The sequence below is a fragment of the Camelus bactrianus genome, chromosome 3 (genome assembly GCF_048773025.1).
Source record: "Camelus bactrianus isolate YW-2024 breed Bactrian camel chromosome 3, ASM4877302v1, whole genome shotgun sequence".
In the NCBI taxonomy this organism is placed as follows: Eukaryota; Metazoa; Chordata; class Mammalia; order Artiodactyla; family Camelidae; genus Camelus; species Camelus bactrianus.
Genome location: NC_133541.1, coordinates 140105464 through 140132452, shown reverse-complemented (window position 1 = coordinate 140132452; position 26989 = coordinate 140105464). Strand labels below are relative to the sequence as shown.

Here is a 26989-nt window from a genome sequence, read left to right as displayed (position 1 = left end):
ACCGGCACAGGGCCAGGCCACACCCCCAGCCCCACTTCTCCTGCTCACCGCCCCTCATCATTGACACCTACTCCCAGCCAAGATAGGTCACCAACCAGACCCCCAAGGTGAAGCTTCTCCTCACACTGAGATCCCCGCCCCCACTTTCTGCCCCACCAGATCCTAATCTATGGATCCTTAACCCCAAACTGACCCTTCATACCTCACCCCGGGTCCCCCATTCCAAGATGGCTCCTTCACCCCAAAATTGAAGCCTCAACCCTCAGCTGGGTCACTTCCACTCTGAGCGGCCCCTCACCACTCAGCCTGTCCCCACACTGTATGATTCCCCTCACTCTGAGCGCACCCCTAACCCGAGATGGCCCCCTCATTCTTCACCCAATGCGGTGGGGCATTCCAGGCTCCAGTCATCATGGAGACAGACACCAGTCAGAGCTCTGGCATAGTTTGTGGGCAAATAGCCCTGTGTCTGAGGCTTTGGGGTTCAGTGGGTGAGAATGTAGGTGGTTCCAATTCCCACCCAGGCACCCTGCCCCCATGCCCTGTGCCTTCTCTAAGCCAGAGGCTCAGGGAGGTCCTAGGCTGCATGCCAGGGTGGTCCTGGGCTGTGCACCACCCACCAGCACTCCTTGGGTGGGTGATGGCGCAGATGGTGATCCAGATCCCTAGGGCAGAGGCGCTGGGCACATGAACATGCTAGGGGGAGGATGCAGCCAAGCCTGGGAATGGACAGCAGGTGGTTGTCTGCACGAGCTGGGCTCAGCCCAGGTGGGTTCAGGGCTGTGTTCATTCGTGCGGCAGAAAAGGGAAGAGGAACCAGAGCTTTCAAAGTGTACTTGTTAGGAGCCCAGGGCTCAAGAGCAAAGTGCGAAGCGGTTTTGGCTAGGCCATCTTGGAACGCTCTGCAACGCTGGTCGCTTGTATCTGGGGAGCCTGATCATTGATGGGCAAGTGAGAAGTTCCCCGCACCCTACACGGTATAGTTAACAGGCAATTGAAGATACTTTGACAAGTAATTTTAATCATGAATAATTGTTACTTTCTCTGCTGGAGAGCAGTTCTATCCACAGTCATGGTGAATCTGGCAGGGTTCTTGCTGAATCCCTGCCAGGGGCAGAGGAGGACCTGCCCAGAAACATCCTCTTATCTCTCACCAAAGGCACTGTAATAGAAAAGAAAAAGAACAAAACTGACTCCATGCTAGATCTGTTCCTTTGGCTTTAACCCTGTGCCCTGTTTTCTAGGCTTTGTCTTGCTAGCTCAGAACCTTTTGTTAAAGAATGTTGCCTTTAGCCTGAAATATACAAGACAGCCTATTCCCAAGACTCTGACCTTTAAGGATATTAACACTTTTGAACTCATATAAAGATGAGAAGTTGCAGAATAGAAAATCATGTTTGTTTTGTTGCAGGATTTACAGGGGCACAATGACATGAATCATGTGGAGAGCTGCAAGAACAAAGGATTCCAAGAACTAATAATTCCTACACCAAGAAGTTTGTAACAACCAATCACACCCCTTCCCCTTTCAAGTATAAAAGGAGCCTGAATTCTGATTGGGGAAGAAGTTTCTCCAGGACATTTGTCTGTCATCTTCTCAGTCTGCCGGCTTTCCAAATAAAGTAGCTATTCCTTGCTCCAACACCTCATCTACTGATTTATTGGTCTGTCGTGTGGTGAGCAGAACGAGGTTGGATTCTGTAACAGCACCTCACACCTTCCCAGTACAAGATGACTTTTGTGTCCTGTCTGAGAAAAGAGCCAAACAAAAAAACAGTAAAATATACTCAACTCTATTATACTCAGAGAAATGCAAATGAACGTGAAATGCTATTTTCGCACCTATCAAACTGGTAAACATTTGCAAAGATGTTCCCAGTGTTGGGAACACTGCCGGGAAGACTTCAAAAGCTGCCGGTGGTGTGTAAAGGGTACACCTTGGAAAGCATCCATTGTTAGTATCTATCAAAATTTAATGTGCAAACACTCCAGCCAGCAGATTAAGGTCTTCAGAGAAACTTTTTACTCCATATATTTCAGTATTGCTTATGTTTTCACGGAAAACATGTATTACCTGAGGAATTTTAAAATACATTTTATAAAAAGAATCCTGAACTTTAGGCTTCTGTAAACATTTTCTTATGCTTTGTAAATTTACTACTCTGGAAAACAACAACAACAAAAAAATCAAATGTACATTCTGTTTTTTCCCAGAAGTAATCAGCAGCAAAACTTGAAAATGTAGAGACTCTGAATTTGTCTTTGGGAGAGCTCTGCAAGAGCCCCAAGGACAGACTCAGTGGTTGCAGGGTTAAGGTTAGGGCCTGGGAGGGGCCAAGGAGATGGGTGGGATAAGCCTAATTTTAGATGTCACCTTGAAAACAAGACTGTGTCAAGAAGCCCGGAAGTCCCTACCTTCCATTCTCAATGAATCATGATGAAGGAGGAATAATAAAATGGTCGCACTTAGGTTAACAGACTGCTTATTCTGATGCTTGCCCTTAGAATGGTTAATGAACATGACCGACCAGTTGCTACCCACAGTTCCAGGCCCAGTGTTAAAACTACAGCCATTGATCTTACTGTTTCTATGTTATTCCAGTAATCGAAAGTCATAATCATGCTTGGTCTCTGAGTCCTTCTCCAGGGAGAAAGTCAAAGGACTGTAAACTTACAAAATAGCCTGAATTACCAAGAAGGCCACACCATGACTGCTAAAGAGATAAAGTGATCTAAACACTATCCTCTATAGAATTGGTCGCCTGGAGGCATCATGACGCCATTCTGAGTCTTCTGATGAGAACATGATTCTGTCGGTTGTTATGAATGCTTTGTTGTTTAAGCTATGGCTATATAATTACCCTGCCCCATCGCCAAGGTGGGAACACAGTTTTGAAGGGATTAGCCTGCTGTGAGTTTCCTTTGCCTGGATGAGTAATAAAGCTGCCTCCTTTCTTGTAAGCTCCAAGACCCTGTCTCTGTGTCATTTGGCTCATTAGGGATGGGAGCTGATCTTTCAGCAACAATGAGGCTCATGAGATAAACATACAGGCAATCACCAGGACCTCTGGATCCACCATGCACCAATATTAAAAACTGATGTAAAACCACAGAACACCTACTAAAGAACACTCTACCAGAGGTACGGTGGGGCGTGGGGGTTGCATGAAGGGGCGTGGCATGAAACAGTGCACGTTTCACAGGCGCACAGGGCCGCCGTGAAAGAAAATAAAAACTCTATCCAGTAGAAATTAAAGTCCTCCTTCTTCATGGGGATACTGAAGAATGTTAAAAATGTATATATGCACACCTTTTCAAAGCAGGTCAAATAAGCTCGGCCTTCGGGGCTGGGGAGGCTTCAGGAATGGAAACCCTGCGTGTCCATATGGCAATGGCTGGGGCAGGTACTGCCAACACAGGATGAGCCTGTACCCCAGGGACCAGAGGTACTGTCAAAATAAATCCACTGCAAGAACAAACATTGATGAGTCAAAAACCATAAAGTTGAGGTTACAAAACAAAGCCAGGATCCAAACACAGCCCCCTCAATGTCACTACAAACAAAACGTGGGAAACCAACTCAGAACACTTCAACAAATAATATGGATCCCTTGATTCTCCCAAACACAGCACAGGGGTCCTGTGCCCTGATCCCTGGCATCTTTTAGGTCTGCATGTCCACATTCCTGTTCTTTGAACATCTCCTATAAGTTAAACTGTAACCCCTTGCATATCCAGGCAATCTTATCTGGATAAAAGCTAAATTCCAGAATATTTAAACAACATTTTGCATTATTTCTAGAACACAGCAGGGAAGGCCACCCACCCAAAGCACAGTGCCTGAGGCAATGGGTGGGGGCAGATGACTGTCCCAGAGCTTCAGGCATTCTGGACTTCCCAGCAATTTTCAGGAGTTCTAGGAATGTGACCTTAGTCATTCACTCATTTATGAGTTTTATAAAATTAACTCATTCTGTTGTTAAAGTCCATAAGAGGTGCACCTTTCACAACACAGTGTCACAGAATTACAACCCTTACACCTAGGAGCCCATCTCTGCATCTAGAAGCACATGGTTAAAGAAACTTCCGTGTACTGAGCCGTCTTTGAAGGAAGCTAGTAACATTAGCCTGAATGGCCTTTATTGGCTGAGAGTCCTGACAATTTGCTGGTGTAAGTTCTTTGTTAACAAAGATCAAGTGAGCTGTCCCTTTCTGAAAGCTCAAATTAGTGAGTTTTACTCCGGACAAGTTAAATTTAAAGGGCAACGCATGGAACTTTCTAGCAATCAGAGCTGTCTGAGCTGCCTCAGGAGACAGTTCCTCATCATGGGGGAATGGCACAGAGGCTGATCTGAACAGGGAGGGCATCTTGGCTTGATATCAGGTTATTCTGGAGACGTGGGCCATGACACCAGGAGTATCTGTGTGCTGCTGGTTACACCCGCTTCAGCAAAGACTCACACAGAACTGCCACATTCCTGCAATCTGTCTTTATTGAAATCGAAGGAAGTACTTTGGTAACATGTGGAGAACAGGGACAATCTGTAAACTTTAAGATCAATGTGACCTTGAAAATCTACTTTATAACTTGATATAACAGAATTTGGAGCACATTGACCTGTATTACAATTTTAGTTCTGTTTGAAAAAAAAAAAAACCCAAAAGGATTTGCACCATACACCAATTCTGGTTACCTGCAGGGTATAAACCTGAGGAACAGGGTGAGAAAACTCCACGTTGTTTTATGCAGTTATATATATGAATGTTGACACACGTAGATGTCATATTATGTATAAGTCATATATATCTTATATCTAGTGTGTATGTAGTTGTTCAAAAAGTATTTGTTGTTTTGAAATTTTAAGAAATTTGCTACTCTATAAAATATAAACAATTTACACATTGCAATAGAGAAGGAATTTGCAACAATTTCACAATGTGATTTAATTTAAATTTAAATCAAATGATTGATTTCTTCTAATTTATTTACCTCATTTTTCATGTTAAAACACTACAATGACCTCAGTGACTATATCAAAATGTAAACATAATGATGGAAAATATACAAAAGCTCATTTTCCACCAGTATTTGTCACTCTTTCCATTTCTTCATTAGAAGCACCCAAGTTGTGGTCTTCTTGGTAACTCAGGCTATTTTATAAGGTTAAGTCCTGTGACCTTCTCCCTGGAGACCAAGCGTTATTATAGATTTTGATTACCGAAATAAAGTAGAAAGTGTAAAATCAATAGCTTCAGTTTTAACAATAGGCCTGGAACCGTGAGTAGCAACCAGTTCATCAGGTCAGTTGACCGTTTTAAGGGTGTGTATGAGAAGAAGCAATCTGTTAGCCTAAGTGTGGCCATTTTATTAATTCTACTTCAAAATCCCCACTGTAAGTTTCTCATTCCATTTCTATGGAAATAGGGAGATGGACGTCGCGTTCATCTGGCTGCTTCCTGCTGAATGGGGGTGTTTTTGGGGGGGGTCCTTGAAATGGAACAAGCCAGCCTGATCTTGCCATATGGCTGGGGATTCAGAAAGAGCCTTAGCTGTTTGTTTCCTGCACATTAGACATCAGAAAACTGTTAGTATAAATATATATATATATATATATATATATATATATATATATATATATATATATATATATATATATATATATAAACTTTTGTTAACAGAAGTGAAAACAGAAACTGTAAAATTCCCGAAAGAATGCATTTGAGACCTTGAAGTCCATGAAAAGAGGCCAGAAAATCAGGTGTTAACTTGAGATGTAACTTCTCCCACATATGCATCTGAATCCCCTACATTATGTATTTGTTGCTTCACGTCCTCTAGGGCAGTTGTGATGCTCCTGGACTCATCTGGTGTGAAAGCATGACATTCAGTATGGATCTAGGAACTCAATAATTACAAGAGGAGAAGTTAAGCCCATTAGGTTGTAGCTACAAGTTGCCAGCAGACACTGCTTTGAGAATGGCGGTGGCATCCCAATTTTGACATCGCTCAGAAAACTCAAGTTCTCAGCAATACAGAAACTTGTCTGAAATCACATCTACAATGTTTACCTAGTTTTATGTTGAATGTCTGAACTATAGTTATTTCATTTTGATTTTCAAATGCATTTCTCTTCTTAGTGGACAAAGCAGATGTCACCATTAATGATTTTAGTGCTTTTCTGGATATGAGGAGATGCAAGAATTTGGGCCCATAAGATCTTTTCCTGAAAAAAATCTAGCTATTTGAAGGTCTGTTCAGCCAGTTTTCCCAGAGCACAGAGTGCCTCATTCCTGACCTTAACCCTGAACTCCTTTAAGGGTGTGTTGGAGGTCAGCAGCTGCAGTGGCTCATGATTTAATCCAAGCAGAGTTAGAAGGCAAGTGCCAACGTGACCCAATCCTTGTAGAGGCTGATGGCAAGTGCCCGCATGATCATACATTTGACCATGGCTTGGCACAACCATTTCATCCCACGGAGCTTGGACTGCTTATTCCTATGCCATGCACGGATTATGTTGATAGGCCACTCATAGTGCTATTACAGGACTAGGCCTTATTAACAGTAGCAAAAATTATCCGGACCACCTGTCTTACTAGTCTGTTATGGTCCAGGAGAATATTCCCTCTTGTTGCTTTTTCCCATATCTAGGGTCACACCATTACAATCATTGGTGTCATGCAGAAACATATATCTGGTCTACTGTTTCAAGCTGCCTTATTGTTTTATCAGAGGCTCAGTCACACTTTTGACACATTTGGTAATGCAAGAAACAACAATTTTGTAAAACAGGCAAAATACAAATAATATAGATAGCAACATTAGTAAGGTCATAAGTAAGAATTTAAAACAAGAACTTTCATTAGGTGCAGCTCAGTGTATCTCCAGGTCAACTGACTTAATCTGTTCTGTACCAATACATATCTTTAGGGAAGATGTTATACAGGCATTGTTCATAAGACTCCTAGACAAATTTCCTAGTGTTATTAGGTTGCTTATCCATACTATAGTTCAATTTTTAAAATTTTTTCCAAACATAAGAGAACCTTTAAGCTTACATGTACATATCCTGATATTAACCATACAAGTCTTTTCCATAATTGAGGAAAGTTATATTCTTTGGCTGAATTTTGTTTGTTGCCTTGATTGAGCTTGAGTGATATTATAAGACAATTCATATGTATGGCCAGGCTCAGATCAGGTATTATTAAGTAGCCAGGAGAGGGCTCCAACTTTGTAATGTCAATAGTGGCCTACATAGAACTATAATTTCTTCTTTTATTTTTCCTAGATTAAATTTTCTAAGGACTATCTAGTTAGAGCCTTGGAGTAGGGAAACCTGTCAAGATAACACAAAAGTACAAGATATAGGTAATTGACCATAAACCTAACAATTGGATTAGTTCATAATCAAAGGTAAGAGCAATTATCAAAATAATTGGTATATAGGCCTGGTCCGGTGTCTTCGGTCAGCTGTCTACCTCAGATGACATCTTCTTCTCTTTCTGGTCTGCTAGCTTCTCCAATTGAGCATTGACTTAAGGTTAGCACTACTCTATAGGCCACTCCAGTGCAAGGGCTCTTTTGGACTGGAAATTAATCCAAAAGTCAATTTCCTTTAGCTTTTGCTGTGTTAGTTAAGAGTACCTGATAAAGGGTCCTTCCATTCAGGCTGAAGATAGTTCTTTAAATCATGTCTGTTCCAGTGTGTATAATCCCCTGTTTGCAGGTCATGACGCATTGGATCTTCATCCAAGGATAAATTACTGAGCCTCACAAACAAACCTAGAGTGTTCTTTTAATAATTCAATTAAACTCTGCAGCAATGTAACATAACAGCAAGGAATGGTCTGGGAAGTGAGTATTAGTAAATATAGACCTCAATTAACAAAACTAGAATTTAATATTCACTAAAATCTAATCATTTTCTCTCTAAAGTTACCCTCAACTTTATCATATATAGCCAAATCAAGAAAAATTTGCCCACAAATTAACTCTGATTATTTAATCATATAGGCTCTTTTAAATTGGCTGTGCCAGAACTTTTAATAAGGATTCTGTGGCTGGAATTTTAATAAGGTCTCCTAAGGCCAGGAAAGTCATGTCAAGGGCTTGTCACAGATTTTGCCTTATAGATTTAAGTGAAGTATTTTCTCTTTAAGGTCCTCAAAATGCCTTGAGATTCCTATACCTGTTAGGAGGTAATCTTCCTAATTTATCTGATAGAACCACTGGGAATTTAAAAGTTTCATGTCTCTGGAGGGACCAGATAGAGAGAAAAGATAACTGTTCCAAGTCTGCTTACATAGGTATAAGTTATCAAATTGCTGTGTCATAATTAATTAAGGAGAAGGGTTTATTTATATCTGGAAAACACAGATTAAAGAGCCAGTAATATTTTAGACAAAACCAAAAATTATAAACATATTCATCAGTTTACTCAGCCCCATGTAACTAATCTTTTTGTTGTTGTTAACAGCTTTATGAAATCAGAGTTTCCATCAGAATTTTAAAATTTCTTACCCAGTTTAGTTCAGTATTATAGTTTGAAATTTATTAGAAACCAGTAAATCTCCTTGAAGAGAAAGCAATTTTGCAAAAGCATCAGAATAAAACCATAACTGTCTATAAGTGACAGAACACTTAATAGCATGGTTAAACAATTATTTACACTGTAATTTGTAAACAGACCTGGTCACAATAATCAGAATTATGATTAGTAACATTTCAGACATACCAGATTTTTAGGGATTCCATATAATTTTTATAATACCTATATTAATATTTTCTCATACAATATAAACTAGGAAGACTTATTATTCATTGGTCAATACTTCCCATGTTATTTAACATACCACATGAAACTTACTAGTTTAAAATCTCTCTTTCGGATGTTTCAGGGGCCCTCTGAAGCATCCCAGATTTAGCTGGAGGTCAAAAGAAGTCTGATTAAAATTTGATATTTGGGAAGCTTGTTATAGTTTCAAAACGCTTGGTCAAATAAAAATATAGGTCACTTTGAAACATTACTTATTCATTAACAATAAAATATTTCAAAGATAAATACAGAACAGATCACTTAAGGGATAAAAGAAACTTTAAAATCTGTTACTAAAAGCAGATTAACATTTTAAGATAACATTGTTCTCTCAACAGAGAGAAAGCGAACTAAATCTAGCCTTGTACCCACTTACTTTTAGTATTAATTTTCTGGACTAAATTCATTTTAAACTTAGCCAATCCAGACCATGTATAAAACCATTTTCTCATGTTTCCTCTTTCACAAACCTTCCACAAATTTCTCTATCCATATTACTTTGTTCCGTATTTTCTTTTCCATTCAGAATCAAGTAGCTTTAGGACAAAGTCACTTTTTTTATTAACAAAACATAATTCCATTTCTTATATCTTCTTTTAATGAAAACATTCATCTTACTTTCCTAGTATACTGAGATATTTCCCTTAGTAGTAGAGAATATTTCAGGGTGGCACCACATATTTATTAATATTTATTGCTAAATATCTATGGTTTCTCTGTAAGAGGAAGTCAATATTCAGCAATAAATCTTTCAATGTCTTATTTTATCTGAAAATGAAGTGGCTATTTAATAAACTTCCATCATTTAACTTAATTTAGCACCATTATATAATTTAAAGTTACCAAATATATGGGGAGATCATTTTGTCGCCGATAGGTGCAACTGGTGTTCCAGGTTCTTGTCCCGTCCCAGAAAGAATTCAGAGACAAGACTTAGAGGTTAAAAAGGTACAGTGAGGATTTATTAAAGGATGGATAGTACACCCTCAGGGGAGAGCGGGCAGGCCCAGGTGAGCAGCTGCCCTGAGTTTCTTTGGCAAGTTAGTTACATAGGGTGAAAAAATGAATGGACGGAATATTCATTGGGGAGGGAAGGGTTTGGGGTCGTATTCCCTGATTATCATCCCAACTCCAGCTTCCCAAAGGGAGGAAGGATTTTTGTCCTTATTTAGTCTGGATCGAAAGCGTCATGGCGTCGGTGTATGATGGGTACTTCTGATCTGCAAGGCTAATTTTATTGAAATGAGGGTATAATGAGTAAAAGGTTACATTGGGGCACTGGAAATTCCTGCCTTTTCTGACCTTTCTTTGTTGGTCTCCAAGCCAAAATCTGTGGTCCATTATCAGCCCAAAGTTTCCAGCTTTTCTTTCTCTTCCCAAGGATCCCTGCTGCTCACATGACGTGTGGTTTCCTGCATTTGGCCTGTGCCCCTCCTTTCTGCCTAATTCCTGCCATTTGGTCTGTGTCCCCCTTTCTCTGCTGGTATTTAGCTATCTGCCTGCTCTAACAATTTGAATAGACATTCCTGAAATATTCATTCCTAAACAGTTTACCGAAAAGCTCTTTCTCATTTGTATTTAAGTTACTTACAAATATATTATACCGAGTTGTTTTTCTTGCTGACAAATTTTAACAGATATGACAAGTTCTTATGTGTTTCTATTAAACCTAAGTTCAATAAAGTTTTATGCTTAACATTAATGAATCTTGAGACATGTCTATATTTATCAAACCAATAAGCTTAAGGTAGCTTCAATAACCAGGTATTAATTCAGTATGGAATATTTTTTAGATCACATAAACCCAATTTTCATTCTGGCCAGTTTCTTTTATATTCCTGAGTATTTATATAAGCATTTAATTTCCTTTAAGCCAATTGGATAGAGCTCTTTAATGAATTAATTTTGGCCATGCCACATATATACAGCACACATATAGGTACGTACAAACACACAAACACAGAGACCTCATAATTCCCATTTTAAACCTTTAGCCATGAATTAGGTACAACGATGTAAGACTCATCAGTTAGAAGAGGTTGGATACAAATTGAGTTTTTGGCAGGTGGAACAAATCAAAGCTGCCTGACTGGATAGCTAAACATTTTTACTGACTTCTATAGAAGACATTTAAGATTTCTATTTGTTTCCAAGTTACTTACTCCCTTTCTCAAAATTTGCATTCCACAGGTCGTAACAGCAGTTGAGTCGTTGGTACTGGGACAGAAGTTTCTGCCAGTATCTGCTAGAAAGCCCACTAGTTGAGACCCCACTGTCAGCTGTACCCAAGGCTCTTGGGTGGCAATTGTTACAGGGGGTCTTTAACATGGCTGAGAGCCCCGGGCCCCGTCAGTCATTATCTTCCTCGTCTATGATACCTTGGGTGACCATGACATTGGAAGGTGCTTGTTGTTGATGTTTTCTTTCTTCCCTCACTTGTCTGGTAACCTTTCTCTGTTCAATTTTAAATTCTTTCTCTACTTGTCTTTGAACCAGCAATCTAGTACCTGGCTCCCTTCCTTCCTCATTATGGACTTTCATAAAGGCTTGTATATATGGTACTTCTTCCCATTTACCTTTTCTCTGGCAAAACAGCTCTAACTGGAGAATGATGTAGTAATTTAATAACCCATTTTCAGGCCAGTGTTCCCTCGAGCCTAAGGCGTACATTACTCAAGCAGTATTACAGTAAAATACCATCTTTTTCTTAGTCATAGGTGGCTATCTATGATTAGACCATCCATTCAAAACCTTGCCCAATGGGCTATTGGGTGGAACAGACGGCGCGCGCCCATAGCAGCTTACAGTCACTACAGAAGCTGCAGCGGTAGTGACGGCGGCAGAGGTGATGAACGCTATGGGCCATCCAATAAAGCATTTAGGTCTCCATTTAGAGATAGTTTGTGCTAGTTTAGTAAAGCCGCTAGCCCCTTCCCAGGGACGTGTGAGACTGACTGGAAACAGACCTGTGGCTGTCCCTTCAGGACAATCACATGTGAGAGACCTTAATGTGTAATATTCATTGTTCTAATGAAGGAGGTATACCAGACAGGGGTATGAACTTGAAGTAAGTAAAATCTCTTTTGAAGAGTAATATTGATTTTTTGTTAAGACATAGTAAAAATATAAGGATGTGGAGTACAAGAAAGAATGTGATCAGAAACATGAGAAGTAAGGTTAACTTTATATATGCCATTTTTGAGTGTGTACTTCCCATGAGATATGTTGAGGCACAAAGTGTAGAGCCACATGGCGTAGATTACTGTGCTGGGGCTGTGTCTGTGAGCACTGGGAATGCTTAGAATAAGGCCAGAAAAGCCTCATAAGTCCAGGAGATGCTAGAATTACTGGTTTCATTAAAAGACAGTGGACAAATGTTCAGATGATAAATAACTTTGTGGACCCCAAACAAAAAGGGAGAAATTAGCAAAGAGTTTTCATGGTAGCTTAATGAGAGGGACATGGTTTCCAGAAACAGTTTTGACTTTCTGGGGTCCAGGCTTCTGTCATATGACAGCATTCCAACGGTGGAGGGCAATTCTGATCAGGGAGACTTCCAGCATCAATGGCTGCAGTAAATATGAAAGTCAAATTAATCTTATGAAATCCGTCTTTAGGAGTGTAATGTAAGTAAGCATGAGGCTTGACAGTAAGACAATCGAGTGTGGCTATGTTAACAAAACAGGCTGGTGGAAAGGGGAGACAAAGGAGATGGATTCATTTAAGTTGAGCCAGTCTCGCTGATCTAGTAGAGGTCCTTGAGGTGGGAGCCAGGTTCTTCCAGTCCACGGGGTGTCACTACTGCTGAAAGGAGGATTGGCGCCCCACCAGGAGATAGGTCTGAAAAGAGAGGGATCTACAATATGAGCCCAGTATAGGGGCGCTTGTGTGACAGGGAGGAAGAGAAGCAAAAGCAGGAGAGGTATTACCTTCACTGAGTTTTGAGAAACCACAACCAGACATGCTAAAAACCAGTTTTCTGGATTGGGGGAACTCCAACACATTGCATAACTTCATTGGTCTGTTGATAGAGTTTCTTAAATTGCCCCAAGGTCACACCTGGCGCCTTAAGGGTGTTTGGGCAGGTCTCTGGTCGGGGGTCTAGTAGGGAAAGGCTGGCCATCTGAGGCACAGGATTGTCCTCCTGGAAGTTGGGGTCATAGGGTATGTTCTTCCAGTCTGCGGTGAAGTTTGACATGACGGGCATGTAGCCAAACTAGCCCTGTGGGTAAAAGAATACAAGCAGATCCTCACCCCAGGGTGACTAATTTAAAAGTCCCTTCCCATGAATCATTTTCCTCTGTAATATTTTTTACCAGAACGTCTGCTCTTACAGAGCTGTTTTAGCAAAATGGTGAACTGCTGCTGTGAGGCCTTGAACATCACAGTTTAAAAAATTTAGTTTATACTGCTTTGTGTAACCTATCTGTGAAGATCCTACTGGGAGTATCCCCACTCCCATTTTGGTTTTTAATCATAGACTTTAATGTGGAATGAGTACCTTTTATAATGGCTTGTCCAGTGGGATTAAGAGGAATTTCTGTAACTTGTTGTAATTCCCAGTTTTGACAAGAGTTTAAATTTAGCAGAGGTATAGCTGGGTCCATTGTCAGTTTTTATTTGTTGTGGCTTGCCCAGGTGTGCAAAGGCATGAAGAAGGTGACAACGTGTTTTGTTTTTTCACCAATGTATGTGAAAGCAGAGATATAGTTAGAAAAGGCATCGATGGAAACGTGGACATACTTTTAGCGACCAAAAGGATAGTGAGTCATATCTGTTTACCATATTTGATTGGGTTCTAAGCCCCGAGGATTGGCACCCCAAGATTTCTGTCCTCCAGCCAATAATTGGCAATCAGGACAAGCTGAAATAATCTGTTTTGCTTGAGGGATTGTTGGGTGAAACTGTTTAACCAGAGACTTATAGTTTTGATGAAAGAATTTATGCGATTGTTGTGCTGTTTTGAAAGCCAAGCTGAAACCAACAAAGTGATCTGCCATAACATTGCTGGCTGTCAAGGGACCAGGTAGATTGGTATGGGACCCTACGTGTATGACAAAAAGGGGATGTTTACATTTATCTATTAGAGATTGCAAAGTAAGAAACAGAGAAAGGAGAGAGGAGTCTGTTCATTTCTTAATTGATGATTGTTTTATATTTTGTATGACATAAACCATGTATTGTGAATCAGCAAGTTAACAGGCTGTTGCAATGCCATAATGGGAGCTTTAAGTTCTGCTCTTTGTGATGAGGTTGCCCTGCAGGAAACAATCTATGACCTTCCTTGTCCAGGAAATGCAGACTTAGTTGTTTTTCCGGAGCCATCAATAAAGATAGTGACAGCTTTGTGAATAGGAGTGGTCACAATCTTGTGAGGCAAAATGACATTGATAAGGGCTAGCTGTTGTAACAACTTATCAGAGGGTAGAGAATAAACAAATTTCCCCGTAAAGTCAGCTATGGCAGATTAGAAATCAAGAGACTAATTGTTGGAAACCGTAAGGATATTTTTGGATAAATCATGTCTGGATCATAGCCAGTCAATTGCTGACTGTGATATCGGCCCTTATATAACAAATTGATAAGCTGCTGAGCATAGGAGAGAAGATTTTTTGTTTGTTTTAAAGAAATGAGAAATTAATATCTATTTTATACATTGAATTTCGCTAATAAGCTGTCCCAATAATCCTGTCCGGGTCCAAAAGTTGGGGGGTAAGAACAAATCAATTGGGTGGTCCAATTGTCTCCTACCTAATTGTCTGTCTTGGATGCCCTTTTAATGAGTGCTATTTCCTGTTTAGCTTCTGGAGTTCATTTTCAGGGGGGCTCTAAGGGTGAATCTCCCCTAAGGATGTTGAATAAATTAGAAAGTTGTCCCATAGTAATGCCTAAAATGAGTCGAACATAATTTATATCTCCCCCAAATTTCTGAAAATCATTTAAAGTAGGAAGGCGAGTAGTATCTAAGATTCCTGATTGAGATCGAATAGTTCAATTAAAAAAGATGTAACCTTGATAATTCCACGGTCTTTGAAGCTGAAGTTTTTCATGTGCTATTTGGAGTGCTTGTTTGGAAAGGGGATCCGTCATAAATCGATAGTTAGTTAGAAGCTGGGATTGTGTAGGGGCTGCAAGTAAAACATCATCCACATAATGATAAACCAGGCAGGAGGGAAAAGCAGAGTGCACAGGCAGCAGGGCCTGATGAACACATAGCTCGCAAGTAGCAGGGCTGTTAGTCATTCCCTGAGGCAGAACTCGCCACTGACAGTGAGACAAAGGGGCCCGATTGTCAGGTGAAGGGAAAGAGAAAGCAAAACGCTCTCGCTCTGATTTTGCCAGCGGACTAGTGAAAGAGCAATCTTAAAGATCGACAGCCACGACATGCCAATCTGCAGGAGTAACAGCAGGGCTGGGGGGCCTGGCTGCCGGGCTCCCAGGGGTGGGATTATAGCACTTACAGCCCTGAGGTCATGCAACGCGCTCGCCTGGCCTTTGTGGGGTAGTAAGGACAGAAGTGTTCCAGGGACGAGCAGGTGGCTCACTGTGTCCAGCCTCTTGCTGGACTAAATGCTTAGCTTAATAAGTTTCCCCACTGTTTGATCCAAATAGAAGTGGAAGATTTCCAGACTAATGGAAGGGGAGGTATGTTAACAGTGGCCTGGTCCCAAAGATTGAATTGTGACTTTCCACTGTTGTAACAGGTCTCCGCCCCACAGAGAGACTGGAATAGGGAGAATAAATGGCTGAATATGCCCAGCTTGTCCTTCTGGGCCAATACATTTTAGAGTTTGTTTTTGTTTTTTTTACTTTGCATCGGCTTGTGAGTGCCTCCTCCTCCTGTCACAGACATATGACTAGTCACTTTTACCCATTTTTCAGGCCACTCATTTAGGGCTATTACAGAAACTTCTGCTCCTGTGTCTACAAGGCCATGGAATAATTTTTTGTTTTATGGAAACAGTCAATAAGGGTTTTTGTGAATTTAAAATTTGTGTCCAGTAAAGGGCAGCCTTGTGCCATCTTAAAGAAGTTTTGTCAGCATCAGCCTTAGAATAACTTTCTGAGTTAGTGCTATTTGGGTTCCAGATGGAATCATGTATAGTCCTGAGGCCTTTAGCAAGACATAAATTTATCCATTATGATCAAAATTGAGAATTTGTGGGAATACAATCCCTTCCTCATGGAATTAAATTTTCCTATGCTGACTGAAATAAATGTGCAGCCTAAACATTGAGTTATGTTTTATTTGGTGGGAGGACTGGAGCCCAGATGACAGCCTCTCAGAACACTCTGTGGGGTTGTTCTGAAGAGGTAGGGGAGGAGCTAGGATACATAGGAGGTTTACAACAAAGATCAGGTATTTGGAACAATAAAAGATTACTTGTTATCTAAAGAGAATCGGGCATCTCAAGTTAAAGAATTTAGTGCTTTTCTATGTACAGGAGGAAGCAAATATTTGGGTTCATTGAATTCATTCCTTTGACAAGCATCTAGCTATCTAGGGCCAGTATCCTGTCCTTTATTATTCTTAGTCCCCTCAGAGTGCACCATTGTGAGTGGCTGCAGAGGCTGGGCTGCAGGCTTTTCTTCACTGGAGGGTGGTGGCAGCCACTGATGACTTCATGGCTTCAGCATTCTTTGTTTACTGATAGGGTTTGCAGTGTTTTTCATTCACAGTGCTCACCATGGGTCCTAAATTTAACCAATATTTTGGGAGACATTTCATGACCAATTTTGTCCCATGGTGCTAGGAAGACTCATTCCTAGATCAGGCCGAAGATAGTGTTGACATGTCACTCAAGTGTTAATTTTTGGATCTGGCCCTGTTGATACTCAAAAATTCTCTGGATCATCTGTCTTACTAGTCTATTATGATCCAGGAAATTGTTACCCCTCATTGTAAGAGCAATTATCAAAGTAATTGATAAACATACCTAGAATCACACTATTACAATTATTCTATGCAGAGTTATAAATTTTATCTATGTATTCAAGATGTTTAGCCATCATCAGTCTTGTTGGAGGCCTAGTTACACATTTGGTAATGCATAAACAATTTTGTAAAACAGACAAAATACAAATAGTTAGCAGTGTTACTAAAGTCATAAGAATTTAATTGAAAAACTTCCATTAGATGCAGCTCAGTATATCCTCAGGTCATCTGACTTAGTCTGTTCTGTACCAATCCTTATCTTTAAGGAAGATGTTATACAGGCATTGTTCATAAGTCTCCCAGCCAAATTCCATAGTGTTATTAGGTTGGTTATCTTTAGTACAGTTTAATTTTTCCAACATAAGAGAGCCTTTAAACTTAAATGTCCATATCCTGGTGTTAACTATATAAGTCCTTTTCATATTTAAAGGAGGTTATATTCTTTGGTGGAAATCTTGCTTGTTGTCTTGATTGAGCTTCAGTGATCTTATAAGAAAATTCATACTTATGGTCAGGCTCAGAGCAGGTATTAATTGGCCAGGTGAGGTCTCCCAAATTGTAATGTCAATAGTGGCCTAAGTAGAATTATAATTTCTCTTTTAAAATACATTTCTGAGGGCTATCTAGTTAGAACCTTGGAGTAGGGAAACCTGTCAAGATAACACAAAAGTACAAGATATAGGTAATTGACCATAAACCTACAATTGGATTAGTTCATAATCAAAGGTAAGAGCAATTATCAGAGTAATTGATAAACAGGCCTGGTATGGGGTCTCAGGTCAGCTGTCTACCTCAGATGTCATCTTCTTCTCATCCTGGCCTGGTAGCTTCTTCTCCATTTGAGCATTGATTTGAGGTGAGCACTACTCTATAGGTCAGTTCAATGCAATGGCTCTTTCTGATTGAAAATTTATCCAAAAGTCAATTTCCTTTAGCTTTCACTGTGCATGGTCTAGTTAAGAGTACCTGATAAAGTGTCCTTCCATTCAGGTTTGAGACAGTTCTATAAGTTATGTCTATTCCTGTATGTGTAATCCCCTGGTTGCAGGTCATGGGACATCGGATATTCAGCGAAGAATAGATTACTGAGCTTAGGAAACAAACCTAGAGTGCCCTTTTAATAATTCAATTAAACATTGCGGCAATGTAACATAACAGCAAGGAATGACCTGGGAATTGAGCCTTAGTAAAATATAGACCTCAATCAACAAACTAGAGTTTAATACCCACTAAAATATAATCTTTTTCCCTCTAAAGTTCCCTCATTTTATAAAATATAGCCAAATCAAGATTAATTTGTTTATAAGTTGTCTGATTATTTGATCATGTAAGCTCTTTTAATTTGGCTGTGTTGGAAATTTTAATAAGGACTTTCAGGCTAGAATTTTAATAAGGTTTTCTAAGGCCAGGAAAGCCACATCAAGGTCTTGTCATATATTTTTGCCTTACAGATTTAGGTGAATTCTCTTCTCTTTAAGGTCCTCAAAATGCCTTGAGATTCCTATACCTATTAGGAGGTGATTTTCCTGATTTATGTGATAGAGCCACTGGGGACCTAAGAGTTTCTAGTCTCTGGAGGGATCAGATAGAGGAAAGATAACTGTTCCAAGTCTGCTTACATAGGTATAATTTACCGAATTGCTGAGTCATAATTAGCTTAAGGACAAGGGTTTGTTTATATCTGGGGAACACAGATTAAAAGCCAGTAATATTTTAGACAAAACCAAAAATTATAACCGTACTCAACAGTTTACTTAGTCCCATGTAAATAATCCTTTTTTTTTGTTGTTAACATTTTTATGAAATCAGAGTTTTCATCAGATCTTTAAAATTTCTTACCCAGTTTAGATCAGTGCTATAGTTTGAAATTAATTTATTAGAAACCAGTAAATCTCCTTGAAGAGAAAGCATTTTGCAAAAACATCAGAATAAAACCATAACTATCTATAAATAACAAAATACTTAATAGCATGGTTAAACACCTAGTTACTCTGCAATCAATAAAGAGATCGGGTCACAATGACCAGAACTATGACTAATAACATTTCAGACATACCAGATTTTTAGGGATTCCATATAACTTCTAGATTATCTATATTAATCATGTTTGCTCATACAGTATAACCTAGGAAGATTTATTATTAATTGGGCAATATTTCCCATGTTATTTAACATACCATATGAAACTTACTAGTTTAAAATCTCTCTTTGGGATGTTTCAGGGGCCCTCTGAATCATTCCAGATTTAGTTGGAAATCAAAAGAATTCTGATTAAAATTTGATATTTGGGAAGCTTGTTAAATTTCAAAACACTTGGTCAGATAAAATTATGTCAGTATGAAAATCTCTCTTTGGGATGTTTTGGGGCCCTATGAAGCATCCCAGATTTAGCTGGAGGTCAAAAGAATTCTGCACCAACAATTTATTAATATATCTAAACACATTTAATTTCTCTGTAAGAGGAAGTGAGTGTTAAGTAATTAATGTTTCAATCTTATTTTATATCAAAATGGCATAACATTTAATAAACTCCCATTATTTAACTTAATTTAGCACAACTCTAGAATTTTAAGATACCAAATATTTATAGAGATTATCTTAAGCATACATGTCTAAAAATATATTTAAAAGTATTTACCTGAAAGCGCTTATCTCATTTGCATTTAATTTACTTAGAATTTTATCACACCAAATTACATTTATTTATTTTTTATTTTTTTGACAAATCTGCAACAGATATAACAAGATCGTATTTGAGTTTCATTAAACCTAGGTACAGTAAAGATATTATACTTAATATTGATGACTCTAAAGACATCTATACTAAGTAGAACAAACTTAAACTGAACTTAATACCAGGTTTTAACTTAATATTGAATATTTTCCAGTTCATGTAAACCTGAAAGTCAGTTTGTTCAGTTTTTATTTTAGAAACATTTAATTTTTAAGCACATTATGTTACACTGCTGGAATTAAACAGAGCTCTTTTATAAATTTAATTTTGGAAATTTTTTAGCAGTAGAGATATCTCATATCTATAGTGTGTACACAGACTTATGAACAGACAAATCTAGATATCTCATAGCTTCACTTTAAAACTTAGTTATGAGTTGGGTATTTATAAATTTATTGCTTATAAATAACAGTTGGAATAAGCTGAATTTGTTCAAATCAGTAAGGCTTACTATTTATGAAAAAGACTTTAAAGATTCCTATTTGTCCTTGACAGTCTGAAGGACCCATCAGAGTTCTGGGTTCTAAAATGCCAAAAATTTCTTTCACCTTAAATTTTACCTCATTGAGCTAATTAGGCTCAGTCTCAGGTCATTGTCTGCTATATTTACATTTCTGATCTTCAAGACAAAGACAGTTGCTTCCAGTTCCCCAAAGAACTGGTCTGTCACCTAGGTCCAATTGTATCTCCTTAATTTGCTCCAAACAAATTGTTCCATGTTAAAGCAAATGCTTAAGGCACTTAGTAATATCTCTTTTCCTTGAGTTATAAGTTAAACCCCGGGGTTAATCATTCATTCATTCATTTATTCATTTATTCATTCATTCATTCATTCATTTATTTATTTATTTATATTATCCCCTGAATATCAGTTTTTAGTTTTACTTTATATTGGATGGCTCAGGTTAACTATTGGTTTCCTTTAGTTTGTTTAATTAATATTTTCTGAGGGACAGATATGTGCCAAGCCTTATAATACCAAGAGGCGAAGCATTTTTCCATTGAAACATATCTATTCCACAACATAATTAAGCAAAAGAAGTTTATATAAAGCCCATTTAAATATACCAATTTTACAAATTTTATCTTAATTTTATTAACTCTTATAACTTGAATTTTAATATTCATTAGGCTTAATCAATAATTTTAATTTTAGAAGGAGTGCCAGAAGCCTTTTTCTTTAATTTCTTGTCCACTTTATCTAATTTTATATAAAAGTCTCTGGGAACCCCAAGTTTGAGCCAAAGGACTTAGGCCCTTATGAATTTTTAATTTGATTAATTGGTGTGTTGCCCCAATCATTAATCTAATATCTCAGTCTATATATAATTTTTTCCACCCCTATAAGTATATATATTTTACACTGGGGTAAATAAAGCGGACTTGTTTGCACTTTAATGTTGGGGACCAGTAGGTCATCTCCTTGGCCTTTAATTAACTTTACATAGCGTAATATCAAAACCTTGTATCTAAATCCAAAAATGTCCATTTTATTTATCCCATTCAAAATAATCATTTAAAAACATTTATTCATTTGGGATAAGTCCCTTATTTTTTTTTTCTTGTTAAGAAAAAAATTTTTGACATTTTTGCATTCCTTTTTTCAGTTACTCAACCTAATTAACATGAATTATTCTAATGTTTTTATTAGCATCCCTAAAACCCATTGAAGGGAAAGGGAAAACACAAATGTAGCTTTATAAACTGTTTTTTTATTTAACTAAATTCTTAGGTTAACCATTAGATATATTTTCCCATCTTTAAACTTGATTGATTTTAATAGGTACCAATAAAACAGATGTTTATAATGAGAACTCTCTTAACTTTCACCAAGTTAGAAGTTTTTCTAAATTAAAGGATCCGTCATATGGCCATCAATTAATATATATATTAATATATATTATATATATATATTAATATATATATTATATATATATATATAGTGATTTTAAACCAATAAGATGAAGAGGCTTTTCGACATAAGAGGGGGTGTTGCCTAAATAAAATTCAAAATTTTACTCCCCAAAAAGTAAAGGCCTTTGTGGTCCAGGCTGATGCAACAAAGGTTAAGTTGGCAAAATACCTGAGAATTGGTACAATCAAAGGATTGTTAAGAATCCCAATTTATTTGCTTGGCCGCCATGTTTACATAATACTTGTAACTTTGCATGGCAGAGTCCAAGTTTTCCTTAAAAAAAAAAAAAAGGAAACACATATATATACATACATACACATAAAACACCCAGAGAAAGATGAAACATTTACATTTCAAGGACACAGTAAGAGAAATCCAAGTTCCCTCTAAAGGGGCTTTTATTTTTATAAGGTCAGAATTTAAAAAAAAAAAATGTTTTTATCAGGCCTGGCTAGTTATTTTCAGAGTGAGATTTTTTTTTTAATTCTCAATTAAAGTTGTAAGTTTTGTACGTACATAAACCTGGCTGGGGTATTAGTTGGAGGCTGACAATCTGTCATTTCTTTTTCTTTTGTTTTGAAAGTTTTATTTCCCTTTCTAAGGTCTGATTGTCAGAATAAAATCGCTAGTAGGTTTTCCCGCAGGGACAACTGCACGGCATGAAGTCTTTGCCTCTACCACTCCTGCAAGTTTCTCAGTCACCTGAGAAAGCTGTTGCCAGCAAGGAGGAGGGTCCCATTTTTGGAGTTGAAAGTTTCCTCATAAGATTTTACTTTTATCCTGACAAATTCAACGGAGGTAGCCAAATTGAGGAAAGCATTAGACCAGCCTCTTACCTAACCACTCAGTCCAGACCCCAGTATCTTTCAACCGGACCCCACCCGGGACATCTCCACTGGGTAGGTATTTCCCCCCAGTATCTTTCAACTGGAGGGCCAGGAACCTGGATACACCACCAAATAAAACTCAGGATCATGAACCAATATGGGAGATCTGAGAACCAGGAGAGACTCACCCAAATTCATCTAGACTCCCCGAGGAGACGGGTGGGCACAAAGGGCCACTGCTTTTACCAAGGCTCCAGCTCCTTGTAGAGCTCAGGGGAAGGAGAAGTCTGCTCTGGGTCCCTTTGTGGTCACCAAAACTGTCGACTGAAATAAATGCACAGCCTAAAAGTTAAGAGTTATGTTTTATTTGGCGGGAGGACTCGAGCCGGGATGACAGCCTGTCAGATCGCTCTGAGGGACTGCTCCGAAGAGGTTGGGAAGGAGCTAGGATATATAGGAGCTTTACAAGAAAGACCAGGTAGTAGGAACAATAAAAGATTACTTGTTATCTAAAGAAAGCCAGGCATCTCAAGTTAAAGAATTTAGTGCTTTTCTATGTATGGGAGGAAGCAAACATTTGGGCTCACTGAATTCATTCCTTTGACAAGCACCTAGCTATCCAGGGCCAGTGTCCCATCCTTTGTTATTCTGAGTCCACTCAGAAGGTACCATTGTGAGTGGCTGCAGAGGCTGGGCTGCAGGCCCGTCCCCATTGGGGGTTGGCGGCAGCCACTGATAACCTGGTTTCAGCATTCTTTGTTTACTGATATGGTTGCAGTATTTTCACTCACATTGCAGTAATTTCGTTCACACCCTATTAACCCAGTGATGCCCTTAGTACAGGGCACTGTAGCCCGTTCCCTTCGATACTGTGCTGCAGTTCTTTGAAAACTTGAAAAAGAAGAGCATCGTGTCTGGGGGGTGGCCCTTGCACAGGGGTGACAGGGACAGCATGTGGTTCTCCAAGGGCTAAGCCCTCTCTAAGACACTGCTGTATGACAGGGCTTTTCTGGGCCCACACACTTCTGAGAGTTCTCAGGCGGCGGCGGAAAGGCAGGCTCACCGTCTGTAAAAGGCAGGCCGAGGGGGCAGACGCGGCAGGGGGGCATCATCTTGTTCCCTCAAGGCACAATGCCGCTCGGACTGAGCTCCAGGTGACAAGAACAAATGCGGGCACACTTTCTCCTTGTTCATATTTTCTTTTTAAGTTTTTCCCTACTTGCTCCCATAATTTTAAATCGATTGTTCCCTGGGCAGGAAACAAGGACAGAAATCCCATACGACTTGCAGTAGTTTAACTAGTTGTTCTTCAGGAACGGAACACTGGGCCGCTTTTAAGAGTTGCTGTAATATCCTGAGGTAAAGAAGTTGTTCTTTAGTCACTTGCTGGTCCATCTTAAAAGAGGAAGTGAGAAAAGAGAAAGACAGCTCGCACTGAATGCTGGCCACTGTGGCAGCTGCTCCAGGCGGGGGCTGCTGTCCCTTACCGGGAGGCAGTTTTCAGCCCAAAATGCTTTCTCCTCCCTCAGCGTGTTGGTTCTGCTGCTCAAGACTGTCACGTCGGGGTCACCGCTTGTGGGCTTTGTCCGGGAAAGACCCACCGCAAAAGAATGAATTACTCAACACTTCAGCAAGTCAAGAGAGTAAGAGGGAGCCAGAGATCAACTCCAACTCCCAGGGCCCCTCTGCAACTCTCGTATTTATTGAGAATAGTCAAACAAAGGATTAAGACAAAGCACGGCACAGGGATGTGCAAGGGGCAGGGCGTGTGCAAGAATGCAGGTCAGCAGTTTTGTGAAAAATAGAAACACTCGTCTTAATCTACATTTTCAGGGAGAAGTTTACAAGGTTCAGGGAGTGTACAACTGATAACGGAAACCAGGCAGGCACAAAGACCCCATAAAGTTCAAGATCTAACTAGAGAAGAGAAGAATGCCCTGCTGTTTTCAGCAAGGGAATGATGCGATGGTTTCCCAAGAAGCAGAAGCAGCCTTATAGATAACAAGCTACACCGAATATAAGCAAGGTTTGTCTCACTGTTTTCAGCAGGACACAGAGCAGCAGTTTTTTGCATCGCAGCCTTACAACCTATTAACCCCTGAGTGTGCCCCCACATATTATTATAATACTCTGCCACGAGGAGCTGAAAGCCTTTTTGCTAAAATCTGGAACACGACAAGGATGCCCACTCTCATCACTTCTATTCAATATAGTATTAGCATTCCTAGCCATAGCAATCAGACAACAAAAAGAAATAAATAGGATCCAAATTAGAAGAGAAGAGGTAAAATTGTCATTATATGTAGATGAGATGATACTACATATAGAGAACCCTAAAGACGCCACACAAAAACTACTAGAGCTAATAAAAGCATTCAGCAAGGTAGCAGGGTACATCAACATACAGAAAACAGTGGCATTTCTTTACATGAAACTAATAATACCTTTTAAAATTGCATCCAATAAATAAAATAATTAAGAATATATCTGACCAAGAAAGCAAAAGACTTATATGTAGAGAACTACAAAACACTGACTAAGGAAATTAGAGAGGACTTAAAGAAATGGAAAGATATCCCAAGTTCTTGGACTGGAAGAATTAATATTGTTAAAATGGCCATACTACCCAAAGCAATCAACAGATTTAATGCAAAACCTCTCAAATCACCCAGGATTTTTTTTTTCACAAAACTACAACAAATAATCCTAAAATTTATATGGAATCAAAAAAGACCCAGAATTACCAAAGGATTACTGGAGAAAAAGAACGAAGCTGGAGGAATAACCCTCCCAGATTTCACACAATACTACAGAGCTAGAGTCATCCAAGGTATTGGTACAAAAACAGGCATATGGATCAATGGAACAGAATCGGGAGCTCAGAAATAAACTCACAAATTTTTGGTCAGTTAATCTTTGACAAAGGAGGCAAGAACATACAATGGAGAAAAGACAGTCTCTTCAGCAAATGATGTAGCAAAAACTGGACAGCTGCATGTAAATCAATGAAGTTAGACTTCTTCCTCACATCATACACAAAAATAAATTCAAAATGACTTAAAGACTTAAATATAAGACAAAACACTATAAACCTCTTAGAAGAAAGCATAGACAAAATGTTATTTGACATATACCTCATAAATATTCTCCTAGGGCAGTCTACCCAAGCAATAGAAATAAAAGCAAAAATAAACAAATGGGACCCAAATGAACTTATAAGCTTTTGCACAGCAAAGGAAACCATAAGCAAAACAAAAAGACAATGTATGAAATGAGAAAAAATATTTGCAAAAGATGAAACTGAAAAGGGCTTAATTTCCAGAATATATAAACAGCTCATACAACTGAATAACAAAAAATCAATCCAATCCAAAAGTGGGTAGAACTAAACAAGCAATTCTCTAATGAATTCATGCAAATGCACAATAGGCATATGAAAAAATGCTCAATATCATTAATTATCAAAGAAATGCAAATCAAAACTACAATGAGGTCTCACCTCACACCAGTCAGAATGGCCATCATGCAAAAGTCCACAAATGACAAATGCTGGAGTGGCTGTGGAGAAAATGAACCCTCCTACACTGCCGGTGGGAAAGTGGTTTGGTGCAGCCATTGTGGAAAACAGTATGGAGATTCCTCAAAAGACTAAAAGTAGACTTGTCAAAGGCTTTTGATCTCAGGCAGGCTGACAAGCTCCCAAAGACCTGGGCCTCGCCCATTATTCCGCCCCAGGTCGCCTGCACCTTGAAGGGTCGGGGGCAGCCACCACTCATCAGACAGGCCCACCTGCGCCAGGGGACCCTGGCCTGAGTGTCAGTCGGAGGTGCTCCGGGCACGGCCGGCGCCCTCCCACCTCCTGGGGCTGCGACCGCTTTCCCAAACCCGCTTATGAGTGGCGGTGAAGGTGCGGGGTTCAGTGGCTACTAATTTGGGGGGCACAATGAACCATGGCGGTGGCCCCAGACCGGCCTCGGGGTCCTAACGAGCCACGCGGCCCCAGCCTCACCTCTGCATTCCCACCTGTGCGCCTCCCCCGCCGGCTCCCCAACCTGCGTGCCCCCACCAGCATCCCTTCACCTACCCAGAGGCGCCAGCGAAGGGGACGGCAGGCGGCTGCCCAGATCCAAGGCCGTGTTCCTCCTCGGGGGGCGGGCTGGTCCAGGAGAGCCCGGCTCCTGCACAACTTCCGCGAGCTCTGGGCGGGCAGCGGCTCCTGCAGCACAGCGCGAGGCGAGCTGGGCTGGGCGAGGCCCGTTCCCAAAGCCCCACCCTGCCACAGACCAGGTCCTGGAGCCCAAGCAGAACCACCAAAACCAGCCCTGAGCCAGGCCACACCCCCAACCACACTCGTGCTTGTCAAAACCCCTGTCACTGAACCCCCACCCCAGGCCAGGCCTGGTCCCTGACAGGACCCCCAAGGTGAAACACCTTATTATACTGAGGTCCCCGCCGCCACATTCTGCCCCACTATGTCCTAATCTAAGACCCCTGCACCCCAAGCTGACACGTCATACCTCACCCCAGGCCCCCCATTCCAAGATTGTCCCCTCACCCCGGGATTGCAGACTTAACCCTCAGCCGGGTCACTTCCACTCTGAGGGGCCCAACCCTCAGCATGTTTCCCCCACTGCAGGATATCCCCTCACTCTGAGTGCACCCCTGATGCAGGAAAACAGATGTGGGGCGTGAGGAGGGCAATGTCCCTGGTCTCAGTTGAGCCCCTGGAATGTGCCCCGCCAAGTGTGGTTCCTTGGCTAC

At 40.0% G+C, this 26989-nt stretch overlaps 1 long non-coding RNA gene across 2 annotated transcripts; it reads right to left on the bottom strand.

Annotated features, from left to right (window-relative positions):
• Positions 1 to 1257: 1257 nt before the first annotated feature.
• LOC141577170 (uncharacterized) lies at positions 1258 to 26546 on the bottom strand. Of its 2 annotated transcripts, none has more exons than XR_012505833.1 (5): positions 26313 to 26546; positions 22417 to 22570; positions 8868 to 8925; positions 3311 to 3466; positions 1258 to 1749 (listed from the first exon to the last, which is right to left on the bottom strand). It is a non-coding gene; the product is annotated as an uncharacterized LOC141577170 (long non-coding RNA). The 2 variants fall into 2 exon arrangements; XR_012505832.1 differs by having other exon boundaries at positions 22417 to 22552; positions 26313 to 26543.
• Positions 26547 to 26989: the final 443 nt, after the last annotated feature.